This window comes from Bos indicus x Bos taurus, chromosome 10 (assembly GCF_003369695.1).
Source record: "Bos indicus x Bos taurus breed Angus x Brahman F1 hybrid chromosome 10, Bos_hybrid_MaternalHap_v2.0, whole genome shotgun sequence".
Classification (NCBI taxonomy): Eukaryota; Metazoa; Chordata; class Mammalia; order Artiodactyla; family Bovidae; genus Bos; species Bos indicus x Bos taurus.
Window position 1 is genome coordinate 57,112,568 of NC_040085.1, and position 14,206 is coordinate 57,126,773.

Consider the following 14,206-nt stretch of genomic DNA (forward strand, 5'->3'; position numbering starts at 1 on the left):
ATGTTAAAAGTATATACAATCATTAATTTGCAGTCCCTTGTATCTTCATTTCCTAAATGTTTACATTTTTGTTAATCCTGTTTATCTCCATTTGCAAGATAATCTAAATGAATATTGATTATTAAAAATAAAACCTAATGGAATACTTTTCTTCATATTAGTTTATGGGAAGGAAAACTAAATCTAAGATCTAAATGCACTAATTTGAATCACTTAACCAATCTGTTTCTGGTTGCATCTGGTTATGAAAATTGAGTGTCAAACCATCTTCCTCAGTAAACACTGAATAAGCACAACTCACAGAAGAAACTGAACTTTTTAAAGAAAACTTTTCCAAAATAAGCATTGACAACTTTCATTGTTACATAAATAGAACAGTGCTCCCTCCCCTCCCACACTCCTGGCCCAAAAAGAAAGAAAGAAAAACCATAAGAAAGCAGTGGGTAGTTTACATTACTTAGTATGAAGAAAATGAATGGAATTTAAGTCACCATTGAAATGCAACAAAGCAAAGGCACTGTGATACTCTATTACTTCTACTGTTTGCCTTACCATATGTGAAGTTAGTACCTGAATTACCTAAATGTAGATTTTGTGCTACAAAGCTTGGACTTTTAAAGGTCAAAGAAGTATTCCTCAATGAATTTTATTGAGGTGAAATCTGCCCTCTCTGTGTTAAGCTTAATTCCCACATTTTCAACAGCAAATTCCCTAACCAGACAATGCTGAAGATATTTACAGATAAACTTATGACACAGAAAAATAACAAAAGATTCAGAACCAACAGGGTATTAATTTAAAAGGCACTTAATTTTGAAGAAGAAAAGGGGATCAACAAGAACTCAGAAGGGGTCTGAATGATAGTAAGTGTATAGCACAAATAATTCTCTATTTGGGGGTCCTGAGAAATTTCAGCAAGTGGTTGTGGGGTAATGAATGTTTGTAATTCATTAGCTACTATGTTAAAATGCAAAGCACACCATGACATCAATGATGTTCTTTTTAATCTCAACAAACAGGCTATTACAATTAAAGCACTTGCAAAAAGACAGTATATTTAAATATAGATTTTGATGAGATTTCAATGTTTTAATAACAATGACTTAAAAAGATTTCAAAATTCTATTGGAAGAAGAAAATGTCTTATGAGATTGGTTCAAAAATGCATGTGCTTGTATGCACCAATCTTTTATGAGTATTTAGTAACAGCCAGCATTTCTATCCTGAAAATTTCTTTTCCTCGGGATCCTTTAATAAGGTTTTAGTATATCTTTAAGAAAATAATCACTATTTACTTAAAATAACATTTTCCCAAGTACAGAAAATAATAGCATTCTAAAGTGCTTGATTTTCTTTTCTCACTTTCCATCTTCCTTCAGCTCCTAGACAACAAAACAATGGTTCTTTCTTCATGTGGAAGAGTAAACTCCATAAACACAAATGGCTAGAGGGCCTCACAGCAGTGAAATTATGGCTTCACAAGGACTTTTTTTTTTTATGAAGAAACAAGTTTAAAGGACCTTTCTCAATTTCTCAACATACTTTAAAGTCATGCATATTTCAATGATATAATTAAACTGGCAACACTAAACACTGCTGACTGATAAATGAGACCAAAATAATTAAGTTCTGTTCTTTATACAATCAAGATTTAGTGTAGCAATCAATCTGGGTAAGAATTTGGAGTCTGGAGACTTCAGAAGATGAACAAGCAAGTAGCTAAAACTGGTCATGTGGGAAGCTGGTTAAATGAGTATACATTTTATACACAGCTGTGGATACCTTTCATATTTTAATCTTCATTAGAACCTGGTTGATTCATCGCTCATGTGGTCCCATACTAAGCTGGACATGGCAGGCACAGAAACAAACAATAGAACTGTATAAAAGATAAGTCTGTGTATTCAATGAACACTATGATATTTAAAATCTAAAATAATGACAGACTGAAAATATACAAGCTTTTTTTCAAAGTCAATCCCTCACTAACAAGAGGCACAAAAACTGTGATGAAAAAGCAATAAGGATCTAAATACTAAGAGTGATAAAAGGAGAAAGAGAACACACTATACTTTCCACATATATATTTGTGGAACTATGAGTGTGATTGGGATGCCTACTCAGGCCTTCCATTTTTATTTTCTTCTGCCTAACTCTTGCTTCCCTCCTTAGAATAAATCACACAGTTTTCATTACCCTAAGTAACACTCTACTGCAAGGGTTTCCCCTGTGGAATCAGACTATGGTCAGAGAGAGGTGTTCATATTATTTCTCCTGGGGTCTGGAATTCCAGATTTCAGCAGACTGATGCACTTAGCAAGTCCATCAGGCAAGTCAAAGTAAATATAACTAGCGCAGTTAAGTAAGTGTGTTAGTAACTATTGAGATTTATACATATACATATACATATATATAATTTTTAAAACTCTCTCTTGTTGGATCAGCTTAAGAAGAAACATCCTTCTCAGGAAAATGCATCTTCCTTTGTAGTGGGCTAGGGAACAGACATCAGGATATGATGTCTATCAGGTATCACTGCAATTTAGGGAATTGGGGAAACGAGTGTCCTCGTATTCAACAAAATGAGCATACACTAGTTATGTTTTGGCATCTCCAATTAGGGATAGCTGGTTCCCTTTGACTCTGGGTGCACATGTCTGCCTCCATGAATGTCAGCATGCGGCTAGAGTGGGGAAGCAATGTCTACACCAGCGCTTGGCCCTTTGTAAAGTGGGAATTGCACTTTCCCTAAAAACTGTTTCTTTTCCCGAAACCATGCAACTCGACCAGCTGAAGGCACAGACATGATAAACACACATTCCCCCAAAAGAGGTGGAAAGGGGAAAGGGTGAGAAAAAAAAAAAACACGCCCAAAAACCTTTGAAGATAAACAGGTGCTAGCAACAGAAAGCAGCCAGTTGCCAATAACACTTAAAACTCCATCTTCCTTACTCTGTAAACAAATTCAATGGGGAAATAACGCGCCGCGTTTCTGAAGGTTTAATTCGCTAGGCTGTCTCCGTGAATTAGAGTCAGATCTAAGTTTCACACTCAGCAGCGGTTTTCACTGACGACTACTGTTGCCCTCCCAGCTCCTAGAAGTCTGCTTCCAAACTGGTAAGCCCTTTCCTCCAGGCACCCTTGACCTCACTCCTCCAAGTCGTCACTTGTATGTATGGCCCCTTGAGCGGCGTCTGTCGCTCAGCCCGGCCCCAAGAACAGTAACCGCGAACAATGAGCCAGACAAGGGACCCACCCAGCGAACGCCTGCTCGCCAGCCGCGCGCGAGCCCGCCAGCGCGGGACGCTCGAGCTTCGGGGCTTTCAGCGGCCCGTCCTTTCCCTTCCAGAACCAGAAAAAAGCAAGAAGGTAGGTGGATCCCACACCCGGACTCCCGTGAGCACCCAGTCAGCCTCCCTCTCAACACCCGCTGTTAAAGATGCTGTATCTAAAAAAAGAAAACCAAAAGAGGGGGCGGCATGGTGGTCCGGCCGCTGCCCACCCGAATCCAACTGGCCCAGCAAGGGCGCGTAGGCACTCACTTGCGCCCGAGTCCGCGGCAGGCTGAAATCCCGAAGGATTTGGGGTGGGGGCAAGAGGTGGGGCCAGGAGCCATAAAGTGGCTTCCGCTCCTTCCCCACCCCCGCTCCCTCCCCGGCCTGGCCCGGCTCTGGGATCGGGCAGGACACAAAAGACGGGTCGCATCCGTGCCAACAACTCTGCCACCGCCTCCGTGTGCGCTGCGCAGGGCCACCCGGCGGCGGGGCTTCGCGGCCGGGTCCCGGTGCCGGCCGGGGCGCACTCAGAGGCTGGAGCATCCCTGGACGCCGGCGGAGCTCTCTGGTCCGCTTTTCGCGCGGCACCCCGCAACGGGAGCTCCGAGCTCCACAGATAAAAGAGGCTGAGGCGGCCGAGGAGAATTGAGAGAAAAGGCGAGACTTACTCGGGGGCGGACTCCCGCTTCGGACTCGGCAGGTGTCAGGCACCGCGGGCCCAGGGCTGAAGGCGCTGGCGCAGCTCCGAGCTGGGCTCCACTTGGCGAGCACGGGAAACTCCCCTCGCCCCTCGGCCCCGCGCGCGCTCCTCGCTGTCCCCGCACCGAGCGACGCAGGCACGCTCCCCACTGCCTCCTCAGCCCCGGTGGGTCTCGCTGCCCTCCTCCCCCGGTCTGCCTGCTCCCCCACAGACCACACCCTGTCACCTCAGCGGCCCTCCACTCCTTCCTCTTTGACACTTCCACCCGTTACTCCTCCGTCTGCGTCCTCCCACCCCCTCAAGCCCACGTGCTTCTGCCGCTCCAGCGGCTCCGAACTTCCCCTGCCCGAGCCCCCACCTCGACTCGGAGAACCCCACCGTCTCCAAGAGGAGACCGGGTCCAGCTCGGGGTAGCATGGCGGCTGGCTGACCTTTAGGTCCTCGCCTATGTTTCCCCAGCCCCTGGTGGACACAGGACCCATCATTTTGATGTTGTTAATGCGATGGGTTAGGCATTGAGTACTATATATAAGGATGTGATTTTTGATGTGCCATTTGTCACTTTTAATATCGTAGACGTTTGTTCCCGTGTGACACCTAGTAATTACCTAGCAGCTATTCACTGGGCGTTGGGGATGGACTGTCAGCCCAGCTTTCTCCAAATGCAAAAAGCCCAGCAAAATGCCTGAACACATTTTTTTACCCAGTCCAAACCCAAAATACCATTTTCTACTGACCCCTCCCCTTTCTTTTAGCTGTTATAAAAAGATTTTTATATTCACTTCTCCCTATTCTGCATAGTTAGAGATTTCTTTCCAAGGGCTCCCTCAGCACTATTCCTAGTTCCATGTAGTGCTTACCACCCATTTGGTGTTCTCCCTTCACCTGCCTCTGTTACTGGCCCATAACTTTCTCTGGGCAGAACTTTGTCATGCTGGTAACTTTCTCGGCAGCTTCTTGTCTAGTCTCCACTATATACTATACGCTCAGTATTTAAAGGAATGAAGTGTGGAATTGCATACTTGCCAGTATCCCACTAACAGGTCATGTAGAAAACAAAGCTTTTTGCATTTTATTTGGGTGATTTTTCATGCATTCCTTAATGTAATAATTAAAACCTCACTTGTAGGTATTTCCTACTTTTTCTACCTTGGTGATGGTCATTAAGCTTGAATTGCTAAGTGTTTGAACTGAGGTTCAGTGTCTCTGCAGACTAGCATAAGCTGCCTCGGCTGGTGTTCTTATATTACCATCCTGCCCTGACTATCCAGCCTGTCCTGACTGTCCAGTGCTACATCCTAAAGCTACCTACCAGATCTACAACCTGCCCAACCAGCTCTCCTCCAAAGAGAAAAACTTACCCTTTTCATACCCTCTTCTGTAACTCTTAACCCCCTTAAGTTCAAAGCAAAAAACAAAAAAAATTATCTAAGCTCAGACTGCTTATAGTACTTATTATCTTAACTCTTACACTTAAAATTCTTTTGGCGTATATTTTGCCTCAGCTATCCTTGTGTCTTACACAAGGATTCTTATTTCTTTGGTTTCTTCATTGAAATAAATATTAACTAATATTTATTAGAGACAGCATGTAACAACTAGTTATTGTTCTGAGTACTTGACATATATATATATGTGTCTATATATATAATCTCATTTAATGCTCAACAACCCAACAACCATATGGAGACTATTTTATAAATGGAAAACAGAGGGACAGAAGAAGCAGGGTCACATAGATAGTAATGAGTGAAGCAAGGATTAGATTCCTGACAATCTATTTAGAAGCTGCTGTCTAATCACCCTGCTATGTGACTTTCCACAGTCCCTTGCTCCTAATAAATGTTAGCAAATATTTTAAAATAATGAGTATTTATTCTTCTACACTTAGTTTCATAGCAGGAAAAAAAAGACAATAATGAAATGAGAAGAATTTTACATTATCAGTGGCATATGATTGGCTCTGACACCACCAGAACTGCTTTCTTTGGGGTATCATGGACCCCCCCCCACCCCCGTAACTTGTATTTGAAACATGTGAGGGACCCAATTCAGGCTCATGATTTCAGGTGTGTGAGACAGCAAAGGCTTGAAGGTTGGATTGCAGATCTTTCTAGTCTAAAAAGACAACCTCACCTAAACTGACTCCTGGGTAAGGCTACCAACAAGCTGATTTCTATTCTTCAGGGACCCTGATCTGTTCAAGGCATCCCCTCAGTCCCTGTGGCAGACTGAATAACGACTCCCAAAAACATCCATATCCTAATCTCTGAAATTTGTGAATGTTACCTTATGTGGCAAAAATGGGCTTTGCACATGTGGCTAGTTAAGGATCTTGAGGGCAGATTAGCTTGGATTGTCAAGGTGGGCCCTAAATGAAATCACATGTCCTTATAAGAGGGAGACAGAGAGACATTCAGCACAGAAGAGGAGGAGGCAGTATGACCAGAGGCCGGGATTCGAGTAATAAAGCCACAAGCCTATGAGTGCCACCAGTGCTAGAGGAAGCAAGAGAGGGATTCTCCCCAAGAGCCTCTTGAAGGAGCATGGACCTGCCTGCACGATGATTTCAGCCCGGGAAAGGGATTTTGAATTTAGCCTCTAAAACTGCATGAAAATAAATGTGTGTTGTTTTAAGCCACCAAGTTTGTGGTAATTTGTTTTAGCAGCCAAAGAAAATGAATACAATCCCCAACTCTAGAAATAATTTCTATACCTGGGAATGAAATAGAAGAAAGTTCTTCCAAACAGTTGTTCAGGCCCCTCTTCTGTGGCTGGCAGAACCAATCATTTGGGAGAGGAGAGGGGCATTTGATCCCCAGCACAATATTATAGGGACTTACCAGGTGGCTCACTCCTGCTAATGCAGGAGACACCAGAGATCCTGGTTTGATCCCTGGGTCAAGAAAATCCCCTGGAGGAGGAAATGGCAACCCACTCCAGTAATCTTGCCTGAAGAATCCCATGGAAAGAGGAGCCTGGTGGGCTATAGTCCATGGGGTTGCAAAGAGTTGGACATGTCTGAGCACACACATAATATTATAGAAAAGTCTTCCATTTTAGATGTTGTCATTACTTCCAAACAATAAATGCAAGCAATAACTGAGATATACTTTTATAAATCTATTTATTCTAATAATTTTTGAGGTTTTTATATTGAACCACCAACTAAAAATCTTAATTTATCTACTTAAAATAATTGTAATATATACTGGAACTATATATAACTTTGCTCTGTATTTCCAAGTCCCCTGTAAATGTGTTATCATATTTTCATAATTTAAAAAAAAGAAACTTGAAATTTTAAATTTGTTTCCCATTATCCATATTTATAGTCCCTAAAATGTATAATGGTTTAAAATATATATTCTATAATTTTCTAGTGAATAGCAAAAGTATATTTTCATTGAGTTAGACGTGTTAATCTGTAAAGTGAAAAATATACATAAACTCTCCATAAACTTTGTAAACTTTTTCTCATATTTTGACATATTTGAAATCTCAGAACAAATAAACAAAAAATGTGGCCCAGTCTCTCAAACTCTGTGAGACCCTACTAGCTGAAATTAAGAACTAGATTTTTCTATCTGCTTTTTTTTTTTCTTGTTTAACTAGGGCTACTAGATAAAATAACCCAACTAAACTTGAATTTCAGATAAAAATAATAATTTTAAGTATGAATCACTGTGCCATGCAATATTTGAGACAATAAATTGTCTATTTTTTAACCTGTTGTGAGTCATCAATGTTTGGGATTTGGAGACATGCTTATTCTTAATAGTTATTGTTTATCTAAAATTCAGATTTAACTGGGTACCCATATGTTTATTTTTTTCAATCAGACAAACCTGTTTGACTTTTCTGTTGCTTGTGCATTTTCCTGTTCTTCAACTTTCCCCTAACCCACTACCCCTCCCCACCTCAATTTTTATTAGAAGTAACTAATATGTTTTCACTTAAAACAAGGCTAAAGTCAGATTTGATCTCTCACTGCTGGCCTAGGGCTGATGCCTTGCTCCATACAGAAGAAAAGAGAATAATGTGACTCTTCTAAGATTTGGTTGCAGAGCATAAATCTCCTCCAGGGGGAATTCCCATTGTCACACAGAAACACAAGAGTGTTTCGGTCAGTTCAGTTCAGTCGGTCAGTCATGTCCGGCTCTTTGCGACCCCATAGACTGCAGCACGCCAGGCCTCCCTGTCCATTACCAACTCCTGGAGATTACATGCTACTATTTATCATACAAATAGTAGATTGGATTAAGCTGAAGACTTCTTTCCTTTTGAACTAGTATTCCCCTGTCATTCACAGTCCTTTTGCTAGCAGTAGATAAATATTCTTTGCCCCTTTCGTTTCCAATTTCTGGCACTTAGATTTGTAGAGGGTGAAATGAAAGGGGAAGGGGAGGATAGATGATAATTTGTATGACTTGTATTGAAACATAAGGGACAAATAAAGCAAGTCAAATAAATCACTAAGTTATCTGAGATTTAGTTTCTTCTTCTGTAGAAATAGAACACAAACCCTTTACATACACTTTATAAATCTCTAAGCTCTTACTTGCACACCATTTTTTACATCCTTTTCGGATGTATAATATTTTCCATTTTGAATTAAAATTAACGAGACTTGAGAGAGTCAGATAGTTCATGATTTGAATTTCCATGATTTGGATTTCAGTTCCTCTGCTTATTAGTTAACTTGGTAAGTTTTTAATTTCTCTAAACTAATTCTCACTCTAGAATAGAGGGATAACACTAATCACCCCATAAAGTTGTCTTGAAATTACATGAGAAAATATCTGTAAAATGTTTCACACAGTATCTCATACAGAATACTCTATCAATAAATGGTAACTATTAATATTTTTTTTGCCTCACTTGATACAATGATTCCATTCAGTGCTTTATCCCCCATTCTTGTCTACTGCAATGATTTGCACATATTAAGAGCTCAAAAATATTAAATGCATGAAGGGATATAAGGTAATTTATATGAAAGTGCTGTGAAATTGACAAAGTGTTGTCAAGTTTTAAGAGGTTAGTACTGATAGTAATAATTAATAAGTAATAATAGGTAACACCATTGAGTCTTTGATTCTGGCTCAGCTTTGAAGAACTTCTGTGCAAGAAATGTTTGATGCTTAACCTTTTTCATCTAAAAATTCAATTGGGAGAGACACTGTCTACACCACAGCAACATCTCCTGATCAATGGAAAACGGTTTATTCATTTTGCTTTGCTCAATAAAAATTACCGTTCTTCCTTCAAAGACTTTTTACTCTATTTCTTTCACTGTACCTATATGAATTAGTCTTGGGTGAATTGGACATAAACATCTGCTTCCCCTCAAAAGTGGTTTTCATTTATCTCTCCTCTATCAGAGTGCAGAGTTCAGCAGGCCACAGCCAATGTGTTGGCCCCACAGTCGTCAGGAATGCAAGCTCCAACATCTCTGCACTGCCTCTTAGCTGATGATGTCTGTTGGGACTCCAGTAATCCCTTCTCCTTTATGTACCTGAGGCAGAGGGAAAAGGATAAAGGGCAAAAAGGGTAAAAAGTAAGCCCATCCAGGTGAATGTCTTCTTTAAAGAATCTTTCCCAAGCTCTACTAGATGAATTTCACTTACTTTGTGTGACAGAAGAAGCTGGGAAATGTCACTTTCAGCAGGACTCATTGCTGCCTGAATACTATTAAGTTCTGTTACTCAAGAAAAAGATGGATATTAGGCAAATACCAAATATGTTTACCATTGACATCTTCACTTTCCCGTTCATCTTCGTCCTCTAGGTCCTGGTTTGCTATCCAGTTGGCAACTCCTTGAGTGTTCTGTATCTGAATCATTTTCTCCTCTCTTTCTGTATGTCTTTTTCATTATTTCACAAATCCATTGCCTGTTCTTGTATTAGTTACTTAAGCACTCTAATGTGTGTGCTCAGTCACTTAATTGTGTCTGACTCTTTGTGACCCCATAGACTATAGCCCACCAGGCTTCTCTGTCCATGGAATTTTCCAGGTAAGAATACTGGAGTGAGTTGCCATTTCCTACTCTAGGAGATCTTCCTGACCCAGGGATCAAACCTGCATCTTTTGTGTCTCCTGCATTGGCAGGTGGATTCTTTACCACTGCACCAGTTGGGAGGCCTAATCACCCGAAAGTTCCTCATATATATCATTTTTATTCAGTTCTAAACTACTCTTACTAGCCACTATTTTTTCTCAATGCTGGCCAGCTCTGCCCTTTGACTACAATCATTGACTTTACATTTTTCCACATTTAATCCAGATGCTTTCAGAGTCTTTGATCCTTTGTGATTGAGAAAACATTAGCCTCTGATATGATATCTGTTATTTGCTTCAAAATAATCCAGTGTTGGGAGGGGGGAAAAGTCAGTGATGTGTAAATGAAACAAGATTAGCCATGTCTTGAAATTATTGAAATTGATGATGGATTTGTAGGGGGTTCATTATATCATTTGGAGAAGGAAATAGCAACCCACTCCAGTATCCTTGCCTGGAAAGTCCCAGGGACAGAGGAGCCTAGTGGGCTGCAGTCCATGGGATCACAAAGAGTCGGGCACGACTGAGCGACTAACATTTGTATTATATCATTACTTCTAATCTTGTGCATGTTTTAAAAAATTATACAATAAAAAGTAAAGAAAGAAATGATTGCTTGAATCTCTGTTTGCAAATTGTTGAGGTATAAAGTCCTTCCCAAAATTTATTCACAAAACTCCAGGAGGCTTACATTGTGTTGGTCACCTACACTTGTAGGATCTTCTTTCATATTGGTGTCACTCTGCCATCCACATCTTCCCATATATGACTCTCAGTAGTTTCACCAAATACACACACATACAGATAAGATACATACAAAGTAATTTGAATAAGATAGTCTTTAAGAAGAGCTATTGGCCATATGAAGTCTTCACGTAACATACTGCATAACAATGTAAAAGATTACATTTCTCTTCATTCCTTGTGGCTATGTGTATACTTTTTCTTTTTCTTCCTCCTCACCCCCCACACTAACTGAAATACAGACTTGAATTGTAGGGGCTGAGCACCTATCATAGACAATGAGTCAATACATTTAGATGGCAGAGCGTCAGGATACAGGAGTCTAATTTTCAGAAAAACAGAGGATACCATATCAGCACTAGACTGTCTTGGTTTTGTTTATGAACTCAAGAGAAATAAACATCTATCTTTTTAAGCCACCATTATTATGTTGCATGTGTTTTTCTATTACATGCTGCCAAACATAATCCTACTTGATATACTTACCAAAGGATTTTCTTTTTTTAAACAAGTGCAATTCTGGGCCTAAGAGAAATTCTATTGTCAGATAAAATAATTTGTTTTTTTCTTCACTTCATTACATCAAATTCTTGTATCATTCCCAGGACCAGTTACAGACTTTCTCTTTATCTCCTTGACTTGCTATTGTCTGAACCAGTATAATAAAGAAAGTATATTGCAAAGGTCAAATCTAAACTAAACATTTAAATATCACGTTAAAAGAAGAATACATTAATTATTTCAATCATCTCTTGTTGCTAACAAATCACTCCAAAATTTATTAGCTGAAAACAGCAGCATTTTATTATTTCTCATGGTTCTGTGAACTTACTGAGATCAATCGCATAGTTTTTCTGTTCTTCATGGTGTAGCTGAGGTCATTCAGGTGGGTATACTCGGCTGGAAGATATGCTGTGTCTGGAACATCCACTGTGACCTTTCAACCTCTAGTGCCTTTCTTCTTCTGGCCTTTCATAATTTTGTTGTCTAGCCTGGGCATCCTTACAGCATGATGGCTGGCTTCTAAGCAAGGCTGTTCCAAGATGACAAGCCCTAATATGCAAGCACTTATTAAGACTCTCCTTGCATTAGGCTTGCTAGTTTCTAGTCGGACCAAACCTACAGATGAGGAGGTTGAGCACAAGGAGTTTCAGTAAATTATCCAGTCTTAGATTTAGAAAGTAGCAGAATCAGGATCTAAAACTACCTAGGCTGACTCCACCTGATAAGAGCGACTATAGTGGGGGCTACAGAGTTTGGAACTTGATAACTGTCTATTTAACATATGCAAACTTTGACTCTCCAGTTATTTCCAATTAAAAAAAACACAAAAGGCAGCATATTGTGTAACTTTTCTGGGTAAAGCCATAAGTATGTTTTGAAATTTATAAGCTATAATACAAAAGCTAAAAATATGAGAGCTGCCTTATCTTAGTGTATCCTCCATAGTGCTGGGCAGTCACTGTGCCACACAGGAGCTGTCCATGATGTGGTTGGACGCTGTGTGCCCTGGAACATGGCTGAAGCACGGCTGTTACTAGAAGGATGGGGGATTGGGAGGAAGGCTGTGTCTTCCTCATGCTGAATTTCCAGGCATAATAATGCCTCCCTGAGAGCTGAGACTCACTCTTCTTGCAATGAATGCAGATGTACAGAGACACTTAGGTTGCTGGCTGAGTTTGCATGAAATCATTACCTCATTTCAACACCACTAGAGAAGCCTGAAGGGTATGCATGAGGCACTTTAGCATTTTTAATGACATCCATTTCAGTTCACATAATTATGCCAAGGATGCAGTGGACTCAAATCAATTGTTTTAGGTAGTAAATGGAGCCCAAAATGCACTGTAATATAATTTATTTTGCAGAAATATCACAAGATACTTCACAGGTAATTATGTTTGATGTCAAAAAACACAAACCCTAGATATGAAAATGTGTTATGTAGGTTGCATTTAGAAAAGTGTTGCATAAGGTTAACGTAGTTTGCAAAGATTAGGGAAAAGGAAATTTCACAAGTAGAACTCATTTAATTAAAGCAGTGATGAGGATAAAATTTTAAGGGCTTAAGAGTGAGTGGGGATTCCTGTAGGGCATCAATTCCTATTGTCCTTTGGTTTAAAACCTACTAAATACACTTAATGCATATACTAACTACAGTGACATATTTAATATCTATCTTTTTTTGAGTGTATACTATTTTGGTTGTCTGTGCAAACATACCCTAAATTATCTGTCTCTCCTCTCCTTTACTGCCTGTTCCATCTTCTGCTATTGCTCTCTTTCTTGTTCCCTCTGTTCTAGGCACATTGGCATCCTTGCTGTTCCTCAAACACTACTGTTCCTTATGCCTGGAACGTCTTTCCCTTAGCTGTATGTACACAAAGTCTCTTACCCCTTTCAAATATTTGCTTAAATTTCACCTTCTCCATAATGTCTTATTTAAAACTGTACCCCACCACCATCCTCAGTATTCCCAACCTCCCTCTTCTACTCTACTGTTTTTTAGAGCAAAAACAACTTTCTAATATACAACATAATTTACTGCTCTTTTTATTATCTCTCTGTCTCTGCTGTGTCCAACTAGAAAGCTCAACAGCAGTCTGAATCCTTTTCAGTTTCTGTTTAATGATGTACCTCAAGAGCCTAACACATTGCCTAGCACATGCAAGATAATTAATATTTACTGAATAAATAATAAAATTCTAGACTGTGCAATGTCTATTCTTAAATAAGCCTTCAATGGCTACATGAGTTTTTGCATTGTCATGTAGATATACCAGAGTGTAATCCTTAATAGTATGAGAAATGGAGGGTGAATTATACAAAGAAAAAATCGGAGAAAAGATCTGCACTCCCCAGAAGCAGTGTTGTTCTGAGATAAGATAGGTAGGGTACGATGTTCTAATGCCACAGTTCTAGTTCAGCATCTCCATTAACAGTTGTAAAAATTGTCTGGAAGAGGCATAGGGCTAAGAATGAGCAGCATGACATTTTAACTTAACTCACTTTCAAATAAATCCCTATTTAAAAACTCCATCTTACAAAATTGTTATTTAAGGGCATTCTTATGGATTTACTACTAATTTTTTTTTTAATTTTAGTTAATAAGTTTATTTACTTTGAAGTAAGAATTTTTCAAACAAGTCTCATTAAAAAGCTTTAAGTGGTTAATACAAACTAGAATGGTATGATGAAAGTGATTTTTGGCCTATATCCAGTCATAAATTAAAAAAACAAAATAAGCATGCATTAAGATTGATTGCCAGTGTCTCATGAACAGAGGAGGTACGAGTGTGCCTATGTTTAACATCCTGGGCCTAAAAGATTTCTAAGGTCCCTTTCAGATGTATCATTCTCTGTGAAAGAAAAAGTATTGTTAGCAGAAATTCTGATAGGGGAAATTTCAAATGAGTATATTAAGGA

At 39.6% G+C, this 14,206-nt stretch overlaps 1 protein-coding gene across 1 annotated transcript in view; it reads right to left on the reverse strand.

Annotated features, from left to right (window-relative positions):
* Window positions 1-4,117, reverse strand: part of SEMA6D (semaphorin 6D) — a 643,846-nt gene extending 639,729 nt beyond the window's left edge. Inside the window, exon 1 of the mRNA XM_027554088.1 lies at window positions 3,944-4,117. The gene's annotated coding sequence lies outside the window, so the exon portion shown is untranslated. The remainder of the gene's footprint in view (window positions 1-3,943) is intronic.
* Between the last annotated feature and the right edge of the window lie 10,089 nt (window positions 4,118-14,206).